We start from the raw sequence: 10,853 nt of genomic DNA, 5'->3' as shown, positions 1-10,853 counted from the left end.
TCCCCAAACTAATCCCACTGCCCCGCTCACTCCCCACAGCCCTGTATCAATCCCCAAACTAATCCCAACTGACCCCGCTCACTCCCCACAGCCCTGTATCAATCCCCAAACTAATCCCAACTGCCCCGCTCACTCCCCACAGCCCTGTATCAATCCCCAAACTAATCCCACTGCCCCCGCTCACTCCCCACAGCCCTGTATCAATCCCAAACTAATCCCAACTGACCCCTCTCACTCCCCACAGCCCTGTATCAATCCCAAACTAATCCCAACTGACCCCGCTCACTCCCCACAGCCCTGTATCAATCCCAAACTAATCCCACTGCCCCCGCTCACTCCCCACAGCCCTGTATCAATCCCAAACTAATCCCAACTGCCCCGCTCACTCCCCACAGCCCTGTATCAATCCCAAACTAATCCCAACTGCCCCGTTCACTCCCCACAGCCCTGTATCAATCCCCAAACTAATCCCAACTGCCCCGCTCACTCCCCACAGCCCTGTATCAATCCCCAAACTAATCCCAACTGCCCCGCTCACTCTCCACAGCCCTGTATCAATCCCCAAACTAATCCCAACTGACCCCGCTCACTCCCCACAGCCCTGTATCAACCCCCAAACTAATCCCACTGCCCCGCTCACTCCCCACAGCCCTGTATCAATCCCAAACTAATCCCAACTGCCCCGCTCACTCCCCACAGCCCTGTATCAACCCCCAAACTAATCCCACTGCCCCGCTCACTCCCCACAGCCCTGTATCAATCCCAAACTAATCCCAACTGCCCCGCTCACTCCCCACAGCCCTGTATCAATCCCAAACTAATCCCAACTGACCCCGCTCACTCCCCACAGCCCTGTATCAATCCCCAAACTAATCCCAACTGCCCCACTCACTCCCCACAGCCCTGTATCAATCCCAAACTAATCCCAACTGACCCCGCTCACTCCCCACAGCCCTGTATCAATCCCCAAACTAATCCCAACTGACCCCGCTCACTCCCCACAGCCCTGTATCAATCCCAAACTAATCCCAACTGCCCCGCTCACTCCCCACAGCCCTGTATCAATCCCAAACTAATCCCAACTGACCCCGCTCACTCCCCACAGCCCTGTATCAATCCCCAAACTAATCCCAACTGCCCCCGCTCACTCCCCACAGCCCTGTATCAATCCCAAACTAATCCCAACTGCCCCGCTCACTCCCCACAGCCCTGTATCAATCCCAAACTAATCCCAACTGACCCCGCTCACTCCCCACAGCCCTGTATCAATCCCCAAACTAATCCCAACTGCCCCACTCACTCCCCACAGCCCTGTATCAATCCCAAACTAATCCCAACTGCCCCGCTCACTCCCCACAGCCCTGTATCAATCCCCAAACTAATCCCACTGCCCCGCTCTCTCCCCACAGACCTGTATCAATCCCCAAACTAATCCCAACTGACCCCGCTCACTCCCCACAGCCCTGTATCAATCCCCAAACTAATCCCAACTGCCCCACTCACTCCCCACAGCCCTGTATCAATCCCCAAACTAATCCCAACTGCCCCACTCACTCCCCACAGCCCTGTATCAATCCCCAAACTAATCCCACTGCCCCGCTCACTCCCCACAGCCCTGTATCAATCCCCAAACTAATCCCAACTGCCACACTCACTCCCCACAGCCCTGTATCAATCCCCAAACTAATCCCAACTGCCCCACTCACTCCCCACAGCCCTGTATCAATCCCCAAACTAATCCCACTGCCCCGCTCACTCCCCACAGCCCTGTATCAATCCCCAAACTAATCCCAACTGCCCCACTCTCTCCGCACAGCCCTGTATCAATCCCCAAACTAATCCCAACTGACCCCGCTCACTCCCCATAGCCCTGTATCAATCCCCAAACTAATCACACTGCCCCGCTCACTCCCCACAGCCCTGTATCAATCCCCAAACTAATCCCACTGCCCCGCTCACTCCCCACAGCCCTGTATCAATCCCCAAACTAATCCCAACTGCCCCCGCTCACTCCCCACAGTCCTGTATCAATCCCCAAACTAATCCCACTGCCCCGCTCACTTCCCACAGCCCTGTATCAATCCCCAAACTAATCCCAACTGCCCCGCTCACTTCCCACAGCCCTGTATCAATCCCCAAACTAATCCCAACTGCCCCGCTCACTCCCCACAGCCCTGTATCAATCCCCAAACTAATCCCAACTGCCCCGCTCACTCCCCACAGCCCTGTATCAATCCCAAACTAATCCCAACTGCCCTGCTCACTCCCCACAGCCCTGTATCAATCCCAAACTAATCCCACTGCCCCGCTCACTCCCCACAGCCCTGTATCAACCCCAAACTAATCCCACTGCCCCCGCTCACTCCCCACAGCCCTGTATCAATCCCAAACTAATCCCACTGCCCCGCTCACTCCCCACAGCCCTGTATCAATCCCCAAACTAATCCCACTGCCCCCGCTCACTCCCCACAGCCCTGTATCAATCCCCAAACTAATCCCACTGCCCCCGCTCACTCCCCACAGCCCTGTATCAATCCCCAAACTAATCCCAACTGCCCCCGCTCACTCCCCACAGCCCTGTATCAATCCCAAACTAATCCCAACTGCCCCCGCTCACTCCCCATAGCCCTGTTTCAATCCCAAACTGATCCTGTTTTCCACTTTGCCTCTTTTGCTAAATCCTGCGGTGAGTAACTCACCTCCTGACTCCCCAAAGCCTGTCCACCATCTACAAGGCACAAGTCAGGAGTGTGATGGAATACCCTCCACTTGCCTGGATGGGTGCAGCTCCAACAACACTCAAGAAGCTCGACACCATCCAGGACAAAGCAGCCCGCTTGATGGGCACCCCATCCACAAACATTCACTCCCTCCACCACCGACGCACAGTGGCAGCAGTGTGTACCATCTACAAGATGCACTGCAGCAACGCACCAAGACTCCTTAGACAGCACCTTCCAAACCCGCGACCTCTACCAACTAGAAGGACAAGATCAGCAAATACATGGGAACATCACCACCTGCAAGTACCCCTCCAAGTCACACACCATCCTGACTTGGAACTATATCGCAGTTGCTTCGCAACAAGGTAGATGACTTAAAGGGTCAAATAGTGGTCAATGCGTATGATCTAATTGCCATAACAGAAGCATGGTTACAGGGTGACCAAGACTAGGAATTGAATATTCAAGGCTATTCGACAGTTAGGAAGGACAGGCAAAAAGGAAAAAGAGGTGGTGTTGCATTGATAAAAGGGGTTGGCATCAGTACATTGGTAAGGGAAGATCTCGGATCAGAAGTAAAAAATATGGACTCTGTTTGGATGGAGCTAAGAAACAGCAAGGGGCAGCAAACATTGGTAGGAGTTGTTTGCAGGCCACCAATCAGTAGTGGTAGTGTGGGGCATGACATTAATCAGGAGATTAGAGAAGCACGTAGCATGGGTAATACAGTAATCATGGGTGACTTCAATCTGCATGTACACTGGTGCTGTAAAGGACGAATTTCTGGAGTGTATTAGGAATGGTTTGCTAGAGGAGTGTGTTGAGGAACCGACTAGAGAACAGGCTATTTTGGATCTAATATTATGTAATGAGAAAGGGATAATTAATAATCTTGTATGTAAAAGAACCTTTAGGGATGAGTGACCATAATATGATAGAATTTTACATTATGTTTGAAAGTGAGGTAGTTCAATCTGAAGCCAGGGTGTTAAATTTGAATAAAGGAAACTATGAAGGTGTGAGGGACAAATTGGCTGAGGTGGATTGGGAAAATACATTAAAAGATATGACAGTACACAGGCAGTGGATAGTCTGTAAAGAAATATTACATAGTTTACAGCAACTGTACATTCCTTCAAGGCACAAAAACCCCAAAAGTAAAGGCAGTCAACTATGGATAACAAAGGAAGTTATGGATTGTATAAGATAAAAGAAAAGGCCTATAAAGTTGCCAGAAATAGTAGTCAATCTGAGGATTGGGAGGATTTTAGAATAGAAAAAGGAGGACCAAGAAACTGATAAAGAAAGGTAGAATAGAATAGGAATGTAATATAGCAAAAAAATACAAAAATAGACTGTAAAAGCTTCTATAGGTACGTAAAAAGGAAATGTTTGGCTGAGACAAATGTTGGTCCATTACAAGCAGAATCAGGAGAATTTATAATGGGGAATAGAGAAATGGCAGTGAAGCTAAACGATTACTTTGTATCTGTCTTCACTGAGGAAGATACAAGAAATCTCCCAGAATTAGAGATCCAAGGGATTAGGGAGAATGAGGAATTGAAGGAAATTAGTATTAATAAGAAGGTTGTATTGGAGAAATTAATTGGGCTGAAGGTTGAGAAGTCCCCGGGACCTGATATTCCACATCCCAGAGTGTTGAAAGAGGTAACTATGGAGATAGTGGATGCTTTAGTGATCATCTTCCAAAATTCTATAGTTTCTGGAACGGGTCCTGCAGATTGGAAGGTAGCAAATGTCATCCCACTATTTAAGAAGTGAGGGAGAGAGAAAACAGGGAATTACAGACCTGTTAGCCTGACATCAGTCATTGGGAAAAGGGTAGAATCTATTCTAAAGGATGTGATAAATGGACATTTGGATAATAATGATCTGATTGGGCATAGTCAACGTGGATTTATGAATGGGAAATCATGTTTGACGACCCCATTGGAGTTTTTTGAGGATGTTACTAACAGAATTAATAAAAGGGAGTCAGTGGACCTGTTATACTTGGATTTTCAAAAGGCCTTTGATAAAGGAGCAAAATTAAAGCACATGGGACAGGAGGTAATATACTGGCATGGATTAAGGATTGGTTAACAGGCAGAAAACAGAGAGTAGGAATAAATGGGTCATTCTCTCATTGGCAGGTTGTGACTAGTGGGGTACCGCAGGGATCAGTGCATAGGCCCCAGCTGTTCGCAATATATATCAATGATTTGGATGTGGGGACCACATGTAGTATTTCCAAGTTTGCGGATGACACAAAACGAGGTGGGAATGTGTGTTCTGAGGAAGATGCAAAGCGGCTTCAAGGGAATTTGGACAGGCTTAGTGAGTGAGCAAGAACGTGGCAGATGGAATATAATGTGGAAAATGTGAGGTTATCTACTTTGGTAGGAGGAATAGATGTGCAGAGTATTTCTTAAATGGTAAGAGATTAGGCAGTGTAGATGTACAAAGGGACCTGGGTGTCCTTGTCAATAAGCTAACATGCAGGTGCAGCAAGCAATTAAGAAGGCTAATGGTATGTTAACCTTTATCGCAAGAGGATTTGCATACAGGAGTAGTTTTTTAAAAATTCATTCATGGGATGTGGGCATCGCTGGCCAGCATTTATTGCCCATCCCTAATTGCCCTTGAGAAGGTGGTGGTGAGCTGCCTTCTTGAACCACTGCAGCCCATGTGGGGTAGGTACACCCACAGTGCTGTTAGGAAGGGAGTTCCAGGATTTTGACAGTGAAGGAACGGCGATATAGTTCCAAGTCAGGATGGTGTGTGACTTGGAGGGGAACTTGCAGGTGGTGGTGTTCCCATGCATCTACTGCCCTTGTCCTTCTAGTTTGTAGAGGTCACGGGTTTGGAAGGTGCTGTCTAAGGAGCCTTGGTGCGTTGCTGCAGTGCATCTTGTAGATGGTACACACTGCTGTCACTGTGCGTCGGTGGTGGAGGGAGTGAATGTTTGTGGATGCAGTGCCAATCAAGCGGGCTGCTTTGTCCTGGACGCTATCGAGCTTCTTGAGTGTTGTTGGAGCTGCACCCATCCAGGCAAGTGCAGAGTATTCCATCACACTCCTGACTTGTGCCTTGTAGATGGTGGACAGGCTTTGGGGAGTCAGGAGGTGAGTTACTCGCCGCAGGATTCCGAGGCTCTGACCTGCTCTTGTAGCCACGGTATTTATATGGTGACTCCAGTTCAGTTTCTAATCATTGGTAGCCCCTAGGATGTTGATAGTGGGGGATTCAGCAATGGTAATGCCATTGAATGTCAAAGAGAGATGGTTAGATTCTCTCTTGTTGGAGATGGTCATTGCCTGGCACTTGTGTGGCGTGAATGTTACTTGCCACTTATCAGCCCAAGCCTGGATATTGTCCAGGTCTTGCTGCATTTCTACACGGACTGCTTCAGTATCTGAGGAGTTGTGAATGGTGCTGAACATTGTGCAATCATCAGCGAACATCCCCACTTCTGACCTTATGATTGAAGGAAGGTCATTGATGAAGCAGCTGAAGATGGTTGGGCCTCGGACACTACCCTGAGGGACTCCTGCAGTGATGTCCTGGAGCTGAGATGATTGACCTCCAACAACCACAACCATCTTCCTTTGCTTTAGGTATCATTCCCACCAGCAGAGAGTTTTCCCCCTGATATCCCTGTCTGGCACAAAAGTGAAAGGTGGCCAAACCATGGCTTACAAGGGAAATTAGAGATAACATTAGATCCAAGGAAGAGGCATATAAATTTGCCCGGAAAAACAACAGACCTGAGGATTGGGAGCAGTTCAGAATTCAGCAAAGGAGGACCAAGGGATTAATTAAGAAGGGGAAAATAGAGCACGAGAGCAAGCTTGCGGGGAACATAAAAACTGACTGTAAAAGTTTCTATAGGTATGTGAAGAGAAAAAGATTGGTGAAGACAAATGTAGGTCCCTTACAGTCAGAAACAGGGAATTTATTATGGGGAATAAAGAAATGGCTGACCAACTAAATGCATACTTTGGTTCTGTCTTCACAAAGGAGGACACAAATATCATGCCAGAAATGTTGGGGAACACAGGGTTTAGTGAGAGAGAGGAACTGAAAGAAATCAGTATTAGTAGAGAAATGGTGTTGGGGAAATTGATGGGATTGAAGGTCGATAAATCCACAGGGCCTGATAATCTACATCCCAGAGTACTTTAGGAAGTGGCCCTAGAAATAGTGAATGCATTGGTGGTCATCTTCCAAGATTCTATAGACTCTGGAACAGTTCCTACAGATTGGAGGGTAGCAAATGTAACCCCACTATTTAAAAAGGGAGGTAGAGAGAAAACAGGGAATTATAGACCAGTCAGCCTGACGTCGGTAGTGGGGAAAATTCTAGAGTCCATTATCAAAGATTTTCTAGCAGAACACTTAGAGAACAGTGGTAGAATCGGACAGAGTCAGCATGGATTTACGAAAGGGAAATCATATTTGACAAATCTACTAGAATTCTTCGAGGATGTAACTAGTAGAGTTGATGAGGGGGAGCCAGTGGATGTGGTTTATTTGGACTTTCAGAAGGCTTTCGACAAAGTCCCACATAAGAGATTAGCATGTAAAATTAAAGCGTGTGGGATTGGGGGTAGTGTATTGCGATGGATAGAAAATTGGTTGGCGGACAGGAAACAAAAGAGTAGGAATAAATGGGTCTTTTTCCGAATGGCAGGCAGTGACTAGTGGGGTACCGCAGGGATCGGTGCTAGGACCCCAGCCATTCACAATATACATTAATGATTTAGATGAGGGAATTAAATGTAATATCTCCAAATTTGCAGATGACACAAAACTGGGTGGGAGGGTGAGTTGTGAAGAGGATGCAGAGAGGCTTCAGGGTGATTTGGACAGTTTGAGTGAGTGGGCTAATGCATGACAGATGCAGTATAATGTGGATAAATGTGAGATTATCCACTTTGGTAGCAAAAACAGGAAGGCAGATTATTATCTGAATGGCTATAAACTGAGAGAGGGGAATATGCAGCGAGACCTGGGTGTTCTCGTACACCAGTCACTGAAGGTAAGCATGCAGGGTCAACTGGCGATAAAAAAGGGCAAATGGTATGTTGGCCTTCATAGCGAGAGGATTCGAGTACAGGAGCAGGGATGTCTTGTTGCAATTATACAGGGCCTTGGTGAGGCCACACCTGGAATATTGTGTGCAGTTTTGGTCTCCTTATCTGAGGAAGGATGTTCTTGCTATAGAGGGAGTGCAGCGAAGGTTCACCAGACTGATTCCTGGGAGGGCGGGACTGACATATGAGGAGATTGAGTCAGTTAGGATTATATTCGCTGGAGTTCAGAAGAGTGAGGGGGGATCTCATAGAAACCTATAAAATTCTAACAGGAATTGACAGGGTAGATGCAGGAAGGATGTTCCCGATGGTGGGGGAGTCCAGAACCAGGGGTCATAGTCTAAGGATACGGGGTAAACCTTTCAGGACTGAGATGAGGAGAAATTTCTTCACCCAAAGAGTGGTGAGCCTGTGGAATTCGCTACCACAGAAAGCAGTTGAGGCCAAAACATTGTATGTTTTCAAGAAGGAGTTAGATATAGCTCTTGGGGTGAAAGGGATCAAAGGGTATGGGGAGAAAGCGGGAACAGGTTACTGAGTTGGATGATCAACCATGATCATAATGAATGGCGGAGCGGGCTCGAAGGGCTAAATGGCCTACTCCTGCTCCTATTTTCTATGTTTCTATTGACTCTAGTTTTGCTCGGGCTCCTTGATGCCATACTCAGTCAAATGCTGCCTTGATGTCAAGGGCAGTCACTCTCCTCACCTCACCTCTTGAGTTCAGCTCTTTTGTCCATGTTTGAACCAAGGCTGTAATGAGGTCAGGAGCTAAGTGGCCCTGTCGGAACCCAAACTGCGCGTCACTGAGCAGGTTATTGCTAAGCAAGTGCTGCTTGATGGTTTTGTTGATGACACCTTCCATCACTTTACTGATGATTGAGAGTAGACTGATGGGGCGGTAATTGGCCGGGTTGGATTTGTCCTGCTTTTTGTGTACAGGACATACCTGGGCAATTTTCCACATTGCAGGGTAGATGCCAGTGTTGTGGCTGTACTGGAACTGCTTGGCTAGGGGCGTGGAAAGTTCTGGAACACAGTGAAGTCTTGCTTCAATTGTATAGAACCTTGGTTAGACCGCACCTGGAGTACTGACTGCAGTTTTGGTCCGCATTACCTTAGGAAGGAGATCATTGCCATAGAGGGAGTGCAAGGAAGATTCACCAGACTTGTTCCCGGGATGACGGGACTGTCCGATGAAGAGAGATTGGGGAAACTGGGCCTGTATTCTCTCGAGTTTCGAAGAATGAGGGGTGATTTCATTGAAACCTACAAAATACTGAAAGGGATAGACAGGGTAGATGCAGGTAAGATGTTTCTCCTGGTTGGGGAGTCTAGAACCAAGGGAGGCCACTTGGGACAGAGATGAGGAGAAATTTCTTTACGCAGAGGGTTGTGAATCTTTGGAATTCTCTCACCCAGAGGGCTGTGGATGCTCAGTCAATGAGTATGTTTGAAGTAGAGATTGACAGATTTCTAAAAACCAATGACATAAAAGGATATGAGGATAGTGTGGGGGAAAAAGGCATTGAAGTGGATGATCAGCCATGATCATAGTGAATGGTGGGGCAGGCTCGATGGGCTGAATGGCCTACTCCTGCTCCCATGTTCCTTCACTGTCGCTGGGTCAAAATCCTGGAACTCCCTTCCTAACAGCACTGTGGGTGTACCTACCCCACACGGACTGCAGCGGTTCAAGAAGGCAGCTCACCACCACCTTCTCAAGGGCAAATAGGGATGGGCAATAAATGCTGGCTTGGTCAGTGACACCAATGTTACATGAACAAAACATCATAAAAAAGCATTTACTTCAGAGTGCTGTTCTCCGGTCCGGTAGATAAAGGCTGAGGTGCCCATTCAACTTATTTTAAATCTATCAATTTACCCTCCTGAAACTGGAGATCATTGAAAATTCTGTAGTTATCTATTCTCACTCACACTCAGACCCATTCGAAGATCACCTCCTCAACTACACACTGATTTACACTGGCCACCAGTGCAGAAATAACTCAATATTTAAATTCCCATCACTGTGTTCAACCCCCTCCTTAACCCAAACTCAGCACCTCCCCAGTATCTCTGTGACCAGCTCCAGCCCCTACACCCCTCCCCAATATCTCTGTGACCAGCTCCAGCCCCTACAACCCTCCCTATCTCTGTGACCAGCTCCAGCCCCTACAACCCTCCCTATCTCTGTGACCAGCTCCAGCCCCTACAACCCCTCCCCAGTATCTCTGTGACCAGCTCCAGCCCCCATACCCCTCCCCAGTATCTCTGTGACCAGCTCCAGCCCCTACAACCCCTCCCCAGTATCTCTGTGACCAGCTCCAGCCCCTACACCCCTCCCCAGTATCTCTGTGACCAGCTCCAGCCCCTACAACCCTCCCTATCTCTGTGACCAGCTCCAGCCCCTACAACCCTCCCCAGTATCTCTGTGACCAGCTCCAGCCCCTACAACCCTCCCCAGTATCTCTGTGACCAGCTCCAGCCCCTACAACCCTCCCCAGTATCTCTGTGACCAGCTCCAGCCCCTACAACCCTCCCTATCTCTGTGACCAGCTCCAGCCCCTACAACCCTCCCCAGTATCTCTGTGACCAGCTCCAGCCCCTACAACCCTCCCCAGTATCTCTGTGACCAGCTCCAGCCCCTACAACCCCTCCCCAGTATCTCTGTGACCAGCTCCAGCCCCTACAACCCTCCCTATCTCTGTGACCAGCTCCAGCCCCTACAACCCTCCCTATCTCTGTGACCAGCTCCAGCCCCTACACCCCTCCCTATCTCTGTGACCAGCTCCAGCCCCTACAACCCTCCCTATCTCTGTGACCAGCTCCAGCCCCTACAACCCCTCCCCAGTATCTCTGTGACCAGCTCCAGCCCCTACAACCCCTCCCCAGTATCTCTGTGACCAGCTCCAGCCCCTACACCCTCCCTATCTCTGTGACCAGCTCCAGCCCCTACAACCCTCCCTATCTCTGTGACCAGCTCCAGCCCCTACAACCCTCCCCAATATCTCTGTGACCAGCTCCAGCCCCT

Source organism: Heterodontus francisci, chromosome 28 (genome assembly GCF_036365525.1).
Source record: "Heterodontus francisci isolate sHetFra1 chromosome 28, sHetFra1.hap1, whole genome shotgun sequence".
NCBI lineage: Eukaryota > Metazoa > Chordata > Chondrichthyes > Heterodontiformes > Heterodontidae > Heterodontus > Heterodontus francisci.
The sequence above is the reverse complement of the archived record's forward strand: the minus strand, read 5'-3'. Positions refer to the sequence as shown.